Source organism: Euleptes europaea, chromosome 3, assembly GCF_029931775.1.
Source record: "Euleptes europaea isolate rEulEur1 chromosome 3, rEulEur1.hap1, whole genome shotgun sequence".
NCBI lineage: Eukaryota > Metazoa > Chordata > Lepidosauria > Squamata > Sphaerodactylidae > Euleptes > Euleptes europaea.
This window is the reverse complement of record NC_079314.1, coordinates 101,049,995-101,064,591: the sequence shown is the minus strand read 5'-3', so window position 1 is coordinate 101,064,591 and position 14,597 is coordinate 101,049,995.

Genomic DNA, 14,597 nt, shown 5'->3' with positions numbered 1-14,597 from the left:
AGGCTACTATCTACTTCAAGAAGTGTACATCTGAAAAGGTTCTTCTTTGCTTCCACAGTAAAATTGCTTCCAGGAAATTGGGTTCAGATAATAATTTACTCAGAACTTTTCCAACCATGCAAGTAAAAATATTTCTAAAACCATTTCAGAGTATGGTTGAAAAGTACAGGCAGCAACCTTGTCTTGATGGTTTCAGAGGGCAGCTCTGTTGGTCTGCAGAGGAACAACTAGATTCGAGTCCAGCAGCAGCTTAAAGACTAACAAAAATTTCAGGGTATATGTTTTTGAGAGTCAAAGCTTTGACTCATAAAAGCTTATACCCCAAAAATCTTGTTGTCTCTAAGATGCTTCTGGACTCTAATCTACTTGTTTGGATGGGTGACCTTAGAGCCCTATGTATACCTTCATCAATTCCAAGATGGAAAAAAGGCAGAGTGCAAATGCAATAAATTTTTACAATTATCTTTATACTAGCCCAATTCAGATACTACAATTGCACATACTGGGAACCTATCAGAGAGCCAGCGTGGTGTAGTGGTTAAGAGCGGTGGTTTGGGGGCGGTGGACTCTAATCTGGAGAACCGGGTTTGATTCCCCACACCTCTACATGAGTGGCAAACGCTAATCTGGTGAACCGAGCTGGTTTCCCCACTCCTCCACATGAAGCCAGCTAGGTGACCTTGGACTAGTCACAGCTCTTTTAGAGCTCTCTCAGCCCCACCTAGTTCACACGGTGTCTGTTGAAGGGAGGGGAAAGGAAGGTTTGATTCTTCCTTAAGTGGTAGAGAAAGTCGGCATATATAAAAACTAACTCTTCTTCTTCTACCAACTGCGTGTGTCAGGAATCCACACTACCTCCTGATACACATGGTCACCATGGTGTGAGAGCAGGGGCAATGCTCATATTTACCATGAGCATGCAGCCTTGGTACATGTGCCTGTGAAACCTGAAAAATCCAGTGGTCAGTGTGCACATATTCAACGCATGGCACATATGTGTGTTGTCCCTGTTCAGTCAACATGGTGATCACGTGTATTGGGAGAGCTATTTGCCGTTGGTCAGCTCCTGGAATCTACAACTGTAACATCTGAAAAAGGACTGCAGAGACCCCTGTCATAGATGCACTCTATATTTTAACAGTGCATATTAGTTTAATTAAAAAAACAAAATATAATCTGTTCACTTTCCACAATCAAGAATGGCAGCACAGACATAGGCTGTGTGGCTTCTACAGAAGAACAGTCAGTTTATCCCTTCCACAAACAGGTGCTCTTGGGACCACGGAACTCCAGATGTAACACCCTCTGCTGTAAACCCAAAAACAACCATGCTGCGATTTCTCAAGTCACGGCTTGCAACTCGAAAACCAACACAAGTAGAGAAGATCTGACTTCTCTCTCGCCTTGCTGTTTCCCAGTTTCTGTTTGCAGGGAGTTTTTAACATGAGGGAACATTCCCAAATGCTATCTTCTGTGATAATCCATGAGCATTCTGAAGTGCTGTGATCCATTCTGCCACCGCTGCTTTTTGGCTACAGCTGCCAACCCCTAGATGGGGCCTGGAGATATCCCACAATTACAGCTGATCTGCAGACTACGTAGATCAGTTCCCCTGGAGAAAATGGCTGTTGGAAAGCGGATTCTATGGCAATATACCCCACGGAGGTCCTTCCCCCCACAATCCCCATCCTCTCCAGGCTTTAAATCCAAATCTCCGGGAATCTCCCAACCCAGGGATGGCAACCCTACTGATCTCACTCTCCACCATGTGCGAATCTGGTCTGAACTACGAATTAAACCTTACTAGTTCTTGGCCACAATTTATACCAGTGGCAGGTCTTAAACTGCTGCTCTTTGTAGGATACACATTCTAAAAACCAAAAAACCTTCCTGCTGGTAAACAGGCATATGAACAAAAGAGCTGTGAGTGAGGAAAAGCTCCATGCCGTTTTGCCAAAATGCAGCCCCCAGTCTCTGTGTGAATCAAGTCCCCAAAATGTGAAACCAAAAAAGCAGAAATATGGAGCTTAAAAAAACACCCGTTGTTACTAGCTATTTCCTATCCCTCCCCCATGATCCAGTTATGAAGGGTTCCATACAGTATATTTGAGAACACAGCTCTCCAAAGTCTTCATGAACAAAGATTACCCCAGGCACAATTCCTGCTGTTTGCTTTTACCCATTGCAGTCAAGCAGAAAGGCAAGAGGTGATGGTTGCCCCATAGTTCATACTGGGAAATGTAGAGGTGTTTTTGGACCGGGGCCACGACCTCCACTTGGCTTGAAGTCACCCAGCTCTTTCTCAATACCCAAAAAAGTTTGTGAAACACACTCTACTGTTGGCAATTCTTGTAGTGCTTCAATTGCTTGCCATTCTTCAATGACCTAGACATCGCCGTGCAAATAAAAAGATCTTTTGGGGCAAAAGTGATTATGCCTTGCTTTCTTTTTTCATCGTCCGCTGGAGCTTATGAGAATTTAGAAACTGCACCTTTCTTTTAAGAGAAGGAAGTAGCAGGTGTCAGCTGGTCTTTGCCCTGAACTGCAATATTCATTCTTGTGAACAATACAGATCAGCCACAACAATGCACTGCGTGCCATTATGAAGATCATTATGACCTTCATATTATTGTGTTCATATCTACTTCCATCAAAGGTGAAACTCACCAAAATTTCCTACAGAAACTATCAGGATGCAGAACCTAAGCAGCGGGTTCTGTGCAATATGAAAGTTCTAGAGAAAAAACAGTGTGGGGACAAATAGGTCATCACAGTTCAAGTTTAGGAAAAAACGGATCAAACTGCATGTACCTCTTGTAAAGTGGCTTCCATTTTTAGCCTTATGATAAAGGTAAAGGTAGTCCCCAGTGCAAGCACTGGGTCATTCCTGACCCATGGGGTGATGTTACATCCCGACGTTTACTAGGCAGACTATGTTTTACGGGGTGGTTTGCCAGTGTCTTCCCCAGTAATTTACACTTTACCCCCAGCAAGCTGGGTACTCATTTGACCGACCTTGGAAGGATGGAAGGCTGAGTCAACCTTGAGCCAGCTATCTGAAACCGACTTCCGTCGGGATCAAACTCAGGTCGTGAGCAGAGCTTGGACTGCAGTACAGCAGCTTACCACTCTGCCCCACGGGGCTCCTTAGCCTTATGATACAAACATTAAAAAACATGTTTGTTTGTTTGTTTGCTGTGCTGAAAGACCTGGACAGATATAGTGGGCAGTCTGTTAAATTAAAATAAAACTATATATTTAATTCAACTAAAGGCCTCAATGAGATCACAACATAAACCATATAATTGAGATATCTATATATCTAATTTCTGAAGTGGCCCCCCTGCCTGAAGACAGCTAAATCCGCAGATAGGGAGGCATACTGGCCCCTACTTGTAAAGTCTAAGAATGAAAAAGTACAGAATATAATCTGAATTTAATTTGGCAGCTCCTAGCCCCTTAAAGACTTGCTTAAAAGGAAAAGGTTGCCATGGCTCTCCTGGAGGCTGACAAATAAGCTTGGTTGGGCGATGTATGCCCAGAGTCATCATGGGCAGATATGCATCAGTTAAAGTCAAACACACGGAGCATATGTGCTGTGCATCTTCAGTTGGTGGCATGAACATGTGCCAGTACCGGTACATGTTCAGTACTGACTAAATAACAGCTCCCAGGCAGTAGTGGAAGAATGTGCATATCCACTGAATGCAAACGAGCACCTCTTGGTTTCATGAGTTTTTAAAACATATAACAAAGATGGTGGGTGGCAGATAGGAAAAGCAGTTTGGGAATGCACCTATGCAGAATGCTTCCGAGGGTTTGAAACTGGTTCGAGAACAGGGTTGCCTCCCTCCATGTGGGGGGCCTGGGGAGCTCCCAGATTTACAGCCGATCTCCAGACGACAGAGATCAGTTTCCCCGAGAAGAAAGGGCTGCTTTGACGGGTGGACTGGCATCACATCCCCGTTGCGTTCCCTCTCCTCTCCACATTCCACCCCCGCATCCCCAGGAATTTCTCAACCCAGCGTTGGCAACCCTAATGGAGAACAATCAAGCATTCTTTTTGAGGCTGGAGTGTACCATTCGCACTTTGCAAAGAAGTTATGATCTGAACTGAAGGCCTTTTAGCATCCCTGGTTGTAACCATTATGGCCGTTACAGATACTCAAAAACACCCATTTTGCTCTGTAAAGTACTAGAGGGAATTACAGTGAAATGAATCATCTTTATTTTCATCTTCTGCACTCTCCCTATGCTATTGCTCACCTCCTCCCTCAGTTCTCTTAGTGAGTAGGTTGTTTTATTTTCAAATCACATGGGAGCGGCTGTGGCTCAGTGGTAGAGCATCTGCTTGGCATATAGAAGGTCCCAGGTTCAATCCCTGGCATCTCCAGTTAAAGGGCCTAGGCAAGTAGGTGATGTGAAAGATCTCAGCCTGAGACCCTGTAGAGTCGCTGCCAGTCTGAGTAGACAATACTGACTTTGATGGACCAAGGGTCTGGTTCAATATAAGGCAGCTTCATGAGTACATGTATTGTCAGGTTGATGAAAATATCCTTTCCAAAGCAAAGGATTAACAACAAGAGAAAGAATATTCAAAGGATATTCACTTGCTTATTCAAACCGCGTTCCCATTTTAAGTTACAGAGATGCACTGTAGGAGTTGAAAGGACTAACAGAGGGCAGGTGGAGAGTTTCTAAACCCCACAGTACCTGCACTAGAATTTATCCAGGATGTAACCACATCTGAGCAACAATAAAATCTTGTCACACATTAAGGGCTAGCAGGCTTATTGTACCTCAAGATTCAGTTGTTTTTGGTGTTACAGACCTACATGGCTATCCCTCTGGCAGTTACCATTCCTGAATGCATTCCAATCATTAATATACTGAAGGGGTGACCTGACAATCCTTGATAAGATCTGCAGATAAGCGGTCATGCTGTTTATACAGAAAGCAACTGCCGTGTTGTTCTCAAAGAGGGTAGAATTCAGTGACCTGTGAACGTCCCCAAGATAGTCAGGAAAGCATGAAACCAAGAATTCCTCGTTTCTACTTAGAAGGGGAAATAATCTCAGGATAACATTTCTGGACGAGGACCCCTGAATCTTGATTGTGGAAACAGTAAGAAGCCCATTATTAAAACATCTAAAAAGTCCAAATCAAGGCAAGAAGAGTTGGTTTTTATACCCTGATGTTCTCTACCTTGAGGGAGTCTCAAGCTGGCTCACAATTGCCTTCCCTTCTTCTCCCCACAACAGACACCTTGTGAAGTAGGTGGGGCTGAGAGAGTTCGGAGAGAACTAGCCTGAGGTCATCCAGCAGGCTTCATGTGGAGGAGTGGGGAATTGAACCCGGTTCTTCAGGTTAGAGCCTGCAACTCTTATCGTCTATGCCATGCTGGCTCTTCTGTCACCCTCCCCGCTGGTCTCCCATCCAAGTACTGACTATTTGCGACCCCGCTTAGCCTACAAGCTCTGATGAGTTCGGGCGAATCAGGGCTATTCAGGCTGCTGTTTTGCTAAAAAGCTGCAGCCAATTGTGCATACTCTGAACAGACCTCACTTTTCTTGCTATATGGAAATGCTTTCCTTGCAGGGAAAAATAAAAGAGAAGGAGAAGAAGGAGAAGAATTGGTTTTTCTACCACTTAAGGCAGAATCAAACCGGCTGACAATCACCTTCCCTTCCCATGCCCACAACAGACACCCTGTGAGGTAGGTGGGGCTGAGAGAGCTCTTAATAGAACTGTGACTAGCCCAAGGTCACCCAGCTGGCTTCGTGTGTAGGAGTGGGGAAACCAATCCAGTTCACCAGATTAGCGTCTGCCACTCATGAGGAGGAGTGGGGAATCAAGATTAGAGTCTCCAGATCAGAGTCCACCGCTCTAAACCACTGCTCTTAGCCACTACACCATGCTGGTAGTGTAGAACATCTGTAAAATCAGAGATATAGAGCAATTTTAACGAATTGATAAGTGTTTCCAGTCCCATGGCCACCTTTACCCTTAAGAACATTCTTTCAAGATGACTAAGGTTTGAACCCTCAGACAGTTGGCTGCTGTCATTTCACCCAGCTGAAAATAGAGAGACCTGTACAAAAAAGCATTTGTATGTTGCAGCTTCCACATAACTTCCCAGTCAACATTATGTCATAGATGCCATAGACTTTGACTTTTGAATTCCCTTTTCTGAAAGATAACAGCAGGGGGGGGGAACTCTCTTAACGGAGATCAACATCGGTGACTCTGTGCTTGCTTGCAACTGAACTGGAACAGCACAGCAATAAAAAAACAATGGGGGGAGATCACATGTACCTGCTGATTTTCTCGTCTTATCGGACTGAAGCTTCCTTGTTGGGTAGTGACTTATGGAGCAATCTTGCACTCAGTGATCTCAGCACACTCCCCTTGATACAGATGGCCTGAGGTGTATGGACTTGGCCCCGGGATTGTAGCCCTTGCTTAACGAAGAGGCACAAAGTTTTGTTGAGAATTTGGGGGGGGGGGATTCCTGTACACCTATTGCTCCTAAAATGCCCCAGTTCTCTTAGCCAGACTTCTCCAGCAGCGGCAGTCCTTGTACTCAGACTAAAGCAGAATTCTAAAGTTCCCCTTTTAGAGGGTTCTCTTTTTGTGCAATACATTTGAGAGTCAGCGTGGTGTAGAGATTAAGAGGGGTGGTTTGGAGGGGTGGAGTCTGATCTGGAGAACTGGTTTGATTCCCCACTCCTCCACATGAAGCCGGCTGGGTGACCTTGGGCTAGACACAGCTCTCTTAGAGCTCTCTCAGCCCCACATACCTCACAGGGTGTCTGTTGTGGGGAGGGGGAGGGAAGGCTATAGCAAGCCAGTTTGAGTCTCCCTTAAGTGGTAGAGAAAGTTGGCATATAAAAACCAACTCCTCCAACTCCTCTGCCTCTTCTTCTATCAAGCTAAAGTCACTCTGAGCTCCTTGAAGGAAGGTGAGAATTTAAAAAAAGCAAAAAAACACCTTGAATTCAGGTGTGAACTGTAAACGAAGCGTAAGATCCAACAGGCAATTGTTTACTTTTTCGTACTTCTGTACGTAGGAAAGCTGCCTTGGCTTCCTGTCAGGGAGATCAGAAACACAAAGGCTTATTCATTCCAACTATTGCTGAACATATGGCAGCCGGGGGCTCTATCATTTCAATCCTGGGCACCACCCTAGAGTTTAATATCAGTATCATTAACTGCTTTCAGTTTCAACCATAAATGGTCAGACAGAAGCATCTCTTTAACAAATTATCACCCAGTGTCCTACAGGATATGGAAGATATAAAAAGACCGAAACGTCAGATGGACACTTCTAAACGCATTCTGCACACGCGTCAAAGATGACAGATTAACTAGACTTCGCCTGCATCTCGCCACTCGTCCTGTATTCTCTCTGATAGATGGATCGAGAATGCAAACTAGGCACAGCTCAGTCCAGGAAGCACTTGTCCTTTCCACAGGAGTCTCACATTTTCTGGATTAATCATCAGAGCGCTCACAAGGTAAGAGCTTTTGCTGGACTGTATCGTTTCAAACCCTGGTTGGGATGGCACAGCCAAGTGTTCTTCCCTAGAACAAATCTTTCCCAATGTGCACACGAAGCTGCCCTATACTGAATCAGACCCTTGGTCCAAAGTCAGTATTTTCTGCTCAGACTGGCAGTGTGTCTCTGACATGGAGCCCATGGCCGCCGTGGTGCCTGTCAACCTCTTTTTAGAAAGGGTGTGGCCAGGTGGGGCTACTGCCCAGCAGGGCTTCCAGTTAGTACTGGGGATCTGATTGACTGCACAGATTAAAAGAACACTGCTTCAGCACAGAGTCCACCACTCCAAACCACCGCTCTTAACCACTACACCATGCTGGCTCTCTTCAAAGCCAAACTTTAAAAGGAGCAAAACAACGGGCCTTCCCCATGATGGGTTTGCAACCCATGGCGAGAGTTCGTTTTGAGTCATGCTGTCTCAGTCAGCAGGCCACAACTCTACAGTCAACTACACATCCCTTCGTGTTGCTGTACTGTGTCTTATCAGCAGCGTGTAAAGTTCATATTGTTTGCTGCTGCAGCAGCTGTCCTTCTGTTGGTAGGGCTTGAGGACAGGGAAGAGGTCCCTGCAGAAAAGGTGGAAGGACTCCTACTTGCCAGCAATGCTGATTCTATGACCTTAGGCACATCATGAGAGGAAGGGCACCTTGGCCATCTTCTGGGCATGGAGCATGGGTCACTGGGGGTGTGCGGGGGTAGTTGTGAATTTCCTGCATTGTGCAGGGGGTTGGACTAGATGACTCTGGTGGTCCCTTCCAGCTCTATGATTCTATGACTGGACATAGAAATGATCGGAACATGGGGAGAGGGAGGTCCAGAAAATTGCAGTTGTTTCTGGAAGACTGCGGGTTGCACAACGACAGGCTGCAATCTCTGGGCAAAATCTCCCAGTGAGGGTGGGCTCAGTGGTACGATACGTGCTTTGAAAACAGAAGCTCCTACGTTAAATCTGGACATCTCTAGATAAAAGGATTTCTGGTAACAGCACCTATTTCAAGAACATGATAGGTTTGGACTGGGCTGTATAAAAAGCTGGGATGTGGAATAGGGCTGTTGGAAAAAAATTCGGATTCGGCAAAATTCGGCCCGTTTTTATTTAGGAACTGCCGAAGTCTGAACTCCCCCTATTTGGATCCATGGAATTTGGCATGAAATTCGGCGTTCCCGAATAAATTCGGCAGAATAAAGCCATTTAAAGCATATTTGCTGCTTTCCACGGCTCCGGGAGGGCATTTTTGGAGGTAGAGGTCCCAAACTTTCAGGGTAGCTTGGAGGGACCCTACTTGCAAGAACCCCAATGTTTGGTGAAGATTGGGTCAGGGGGACCCGAGAAATGGGGTCTGGAAGGGGTCCCCCCATCCGGCCATTGGAATGAATGGGAACAGGCAATCCTTAATGTGCATCTAGAGAGCGGCAAATCCAAGGCAAAACCTCCCATTGTTTCTCGTTGGCTATTTATGCATGGGAGGTTTTGCTTTGGATTTGCTGCTCTCTAGATGCACATTTCCCCCATCTGAATTCTCAAAACTCTGCAGGGGGCTTATTGTTGAGATTTGGAAATTTGGATGGGGGAAATGTGCATCTAGAGAGCGGCAAATCCAAGGCAAAACCTCCCATTGTTTCCTGTTGGCTATTTATGCACGGGAAGTTTTGCTTTGAATTTTCCACTTTCTAGATGCACATTTCCCCCAGACAAATTCTCAAAACTCTGCAGGGGGGCTTATTGTTGAGATTTGAGAATTTGGATGGGGAAAATGTGCATCTAGAGAGCAGCAAATCCAAGGCAAAACCTCCCAGTGTTGCGGACTGATAAAAGGCGGCGTTGTTTACAATTCTCTCCGCTTTACCTTGGGAGCAAAGCCCCACCGCGGCTCTTGCTTCCGAGTAAGCAGGCTGGAGGATCAGGACTGCCCGCCCTTTCCTCTACATTTCACTTCCTCCTGTCACCGCTTCCTCAGCCCCAGGGGCACCCAAAAACAACAAAGACCAGGGTGGGGGGAGTTGACAGATGAGATAACATGGCTGAGCTGTCACTGTCAGGGGGAAAAAGAAATCCTGAGCAGGGACATCCGTGGGGGGCCGGGGAGGGGGGGAATAAGCAGGATGCTGCATTGTACGGCACACAACACCACTGGAGCATACACACATGCACGCCTCCTTCACGCCATTCCCTCCCCCCATCGCATAAAAGAAGGCAACAGCTCAGATTCTATGGACACGGCCCACAGAGACAATCAACCCCCCCTAGCAGAACAGCCCCCCCCCGCGACAAGAAGACGCAAACTCCAAATGAAGGAGAACAACAGGGCAGCCAGAGAGACCCACCTACCCACACTGACCTCCAGGCAAAGGTGGCAACCAGTGAAAGCAGCAAAAAAAAAACACTAGCGCAGAGGCAATCAACCCCCCCAGCAGAACAGCCCCCCTTTGGCTCCCCCCCCACATACACACACACAGGAAAAAAGTTATAGAGAAAAGCCCCCAAAGGGGTCAAACTGTGGATGTCTTCTCTTCCAGCAGAAACAGGGGTCAGGAGGAGTAATCCAGTCTGATTCCAGCAAGCAGCAGCAGGTCAGCTCAACTCAGGATCTCTCACGATCAGCACAGGAGCAGCAGCAATGGAAGGAATACAGACTCACACACACAGACTCTCTGGCCATTTATGCACGGGACGTTTTGCCTTGAATTTGCCGCTCTCTAGATGCACATTTTCCCCGTCCAGATTCTCAAAACTCTGCATGGGAGCTTACTGTTGAGCTTTGAGAATTTGGATGGGGAAAATATGCATCCAGAGAGCGGCAAATCCAAGGCAAAACCTCCCATGCATAAATGGCCTCTCTCTCTCTCCCCCCCCCCCTGGGCCACACAGCAACCCAGGACCGTGCACACGCCCCCCATCCACAGGGATCTCTCTCTCACACACACACAGACACACTCTCCCCCCCCCCGGCTGCGCAGCAACCCGGGACCATGCACACGCACACCCCACGGGGATCTCTCTCTCACACACACAGACACTCTCTCTTTCTCTCCCCGGGCTGCACAGCGGCCTGGCTCACGCACTCACCCGCGACTGATTGGCCAGAAGAAAATCCAGCTTGGCCACCGATTGGCCGCAGGAGAATGCTGATTCGGGGGCGCCGAATTTGTACGAATTTATCCGGTGCCCGCCCAAACTCACTGAGTTCGGCTCGTTGTTTCCCCTCCTTTTTTGACTTCAGTTCTGTCTGAACTAGAAACCGCCGAATCGGGGCAAATTCGGCTGTTTTTCAGTTTGGATGGAACCGAATCGACAATCTTAATGTGGACCTAAGAGGCGCTTCGGCGGCATGTAGAAGGCTGCCTTCTACTGAATCAGTCCCTGTGTCCATCTAATTCTGCTGCAGTCGTCTTGTTTGTGGGCTTCTTAGAGGCCCCTGGTTGGCCACTGTGTGAACAGACTGCTGGACTTGATGGACCTTGGTCTGATCCAGCAGGGCCTTTCTTATGTTCTTAATACATCCCTGCAAGGTCCCAAACAGAGGTCCCTGCTAGCCAAGTCTCCTTTAATTAGAGGCAGGGCTTCGCTGAAGAGTCTACAGCAAATTTGGACTTGCAAGGGTGGTTTGGAGAAGACAAGAGGCTTCCTGGAAATTCCCTTTGCTCACTTCTCTCTATCCTCTCTTATCCATTCATGGTCCTAAGAGCAGCCAGCCCCAAATCCTCTTTATTTTCCATAATACACTAGAGTGAGAGCAGGAAGAAGCAACGGCCTTGCTCCAAGTTGACTTCATATACCATTAGGAAAGCTTCGTGACAATGCAGCACTGCCAAGTCAGAACGAGGGCATCCTGTCCTCATTCCGGTCCTGTGTCCATCAAGGAACGCTAAGAGAGAGAACGGTACTTGGAGGGCGGAAAGGGAAGAGTGTGATCACTGCCAGGATTATGAAACAAGGCCACCATGGGAGGGTTTATGGAAACAACATGCTTGCAAAGCATACGGACTGCATCCATACATCACTTGATATTGTGCTGTCATGACACCGTAGCAATAATTTGCAATTGGCTTGGCTTGTCCACACAGGAAAATCCAGTTGCAAATGAGTGTTGCAGAGAAGTATACAGTGACGTGTGGCTGCAGTCCTGGTCTACTTTTCAGTTTTGATCTAGCAGTAGTCTAGTAGGATAGGATTTAAGAAGAAGAGTTGGTTTTTATATGCTGACTTTCTCTACCACTTAAGGAAGTATCAAACCGGCTTACAATCACCTTCCCTTCCCCTCCCCACAACAGACACCCTGTGAGGTAGGTGGGGCTGAGAGAGCTCTAAGAGAGCTGTAACTTACCCAAGGTCACCCAGCTGGCTTTGTGTGTAGGAGTGGGGAAATGAATCTAGTTCACCAGATTAGCCTCCGCCGCTCATGTGGAGGAGTGGGGAATCTAACCCGGTTCTCCAGATCAGAGGCCACCACTGCAAACTACTGCTCTTCACCACCACACCACGCAGGCTACACGGCTTGGGAAGCGTCGAAAAGCAGGCCAAGATCAGGCAATGGACTGAGTGTTTCTAAAATAATGTATTATGTAATGTTTTATATTCAGGATGGGATTAGGTAAGCATGTGTTTCTGCTGGGAACTTAAAAGGCTACATAGCAGAAGCTTAGGGAGGGCAGCAGGCAAAGAGAGGGCTGCCTTTGTGGCTTCTCATCAAACCTGGGCCTGCGCCTAATACCAGTTGCTTCCACACAGAGGTTTTGGTCTGCCTCCCCCCGCCCTCCACTGCTGCAGATTTTATTTTGGCTTCTGCACAGTGTTCTGCATCCGCCAACCTTCTGGGTTTCCCCCAGTTCCACTTCCCAAGCCTTTCCTGAAAGAACATGCCGAAAACAGGTTTGGGGAAAGTGTGGAATTCATTTCCCCTTTAAGGAAACCCCCACCAGCAAAAAGCTCCCTGCAAGCTAGGCCAGAGAGCATGGTGAGTCCAAGGGGAAAGAACAGGGAATTGCCCTGTGTGTGTGTGTGTGGGGGGGGGTCTGTTGCATTAGCAACGAGAGCACAATGAAACTGTCCCTGTATGAAATCAACCACAGGAAGTCATGTTGGGATGAAGAAGAGTTGGTTTTTATATGCTGACTTTCTCTACCACTTAAGGGAGACTCAAGCCGGCTTACAATCACCTTCCCTTCCCCCTCCCCACAAGGTAGGTGAGGCTGAGAGAGCTGTGACTAGCCCAAGGACATCCAGCTGGCTTCGAGTGTAGGAGCAGGGAAACAAATCCAGTTCACCAGATTAGCCTCCGCCGCTCATGTGGAAGAGTGGGGAATCAAATCAGACTCCACCACTCCAAACCACCGCTCTTAACCACTATACCATGCTGGAAAGAAGCAGCTGACGAGCGGGTTCGTTAGGGTTGCCAGCTCTGGGTTGGGAAATACCTGGAGATGTTGTGGGTGGAGCCTGAAGTGGAGTTTGGGGAGGGGCATCAATGTGGTATAATGCCAGTGGTCATTTTCCCCAGGTGAACTGATCTCCGTTTCCAGGAGATCTCCAGCCGCCCCCTGGAGGTTGGCAATCTTAAGATCCATGAACAGCAGCTTTGAAGAGACGCACTCTATTTCAGCAGTAGCACTCTTCAAGGTGAAGAGCCTGAACTTTTTCTAGTGGTGGGTCCTGAATGCAGAAGTGGGGATACAGGGAAGTACAGATGATGCCATACCAGGCTGTTATCCAGTGTGGCTCCAGCCCTGCCAATTGGCACACTTTTCAAACAGACCAATCAAATCGTACCAGTTCCATTGCATCAACATGAAGGAGCGACTCCAAGAAAGAAACCACATTTTTGCTCCGGCGTTCTTGCAAAAATATACATGAAAACTTCACAACTTTGAATACTTGCAGCTTCCAAATGGGGTCACATTACACAGGTATTTTCATATGGTAAAGCAACTCAAGAAATTTTATTCCATAACAACATAAGAAAAGCCCTGCTGGATCAGACCGAAGCCCATCAAGTCCAGCAGTCAGTTCACACAGTGGCCAACCAGGTGCCTCTAGGAAGCCCTCAAGCAAGACGACAGCTGCAGCATTATCCTACCTGTGTTCCATTTTTTTTTTGCATATGGTAAAGCAACTCATTTATTTTATTCCATTTAGTTTATTCCAGCGAAAAATTTAAGTGTTCCAGGTAACTGTAGATAACTGAACACTACCACAGAAGATCACAGATAACTGTTGCAACAGTAGATTCAAACAGGTTTGAATGAACCTGGAAAGGGTTAAGAGTATCGACTTGATATCCTCTGGGTGACAAAGGGGGCAGGCGCTCATGTTGGAATTATAATATGGATAACTGTATATAAAATTCGCTTTTGGATATGTTCTGTTACTCAATAAAGCCAGCTTCATTATCATACTTGTTTTCATGCAATATTTATTGTGATTCAAAGATGTAAAGGTTTCATTTGGACACACTGTATTTCAAGTGTACTTCATACCCTGCCTTCCTCCCCAAGGGGGAACCAAAGCTGCTTCCACAGTTCCCCCTCCTCCATTTTATCTCCACAACAATCCTGTGAGGTCGGGTAGAAGAGTTGGTTTTTATATGCCGACTTTCTCTACCACTTAAGAAAGAATCAAACTGGCTTACAATCTCCTTCCTTTCCTCTCCCCACAACAGACACCCTGTGAGGTAAGTGGGGCTGAGAGAGCTGTGACTAGCCCAAGGCCACCCAGCTGGCTTCATGTGGAGGAGTGGGGAAACCAACCCGGTTCACCAAATTAGCGTCTGCCGCTCGTGTGGAGAAAAGGGAATCACAACCGGTTCTCCAGATGAGAGTCCTTCATTTCAAGCCACCACTCTTAACCATTACACCACGCCAGCTCAGAGTGGTAGGCTGAGTGTGTGTGTGACTGGCCCAAGGTTAGTCAGCAAGCTTTTATAGTACAAATGGGGATTTTGACCTGGGTTTCCCAAAATAGGATTCTAACCACACTACACTTAGATGTCACTGAATGAAGTAGGAAAAGAACAACCGTACACGCATTCATTTGCTCTGATCG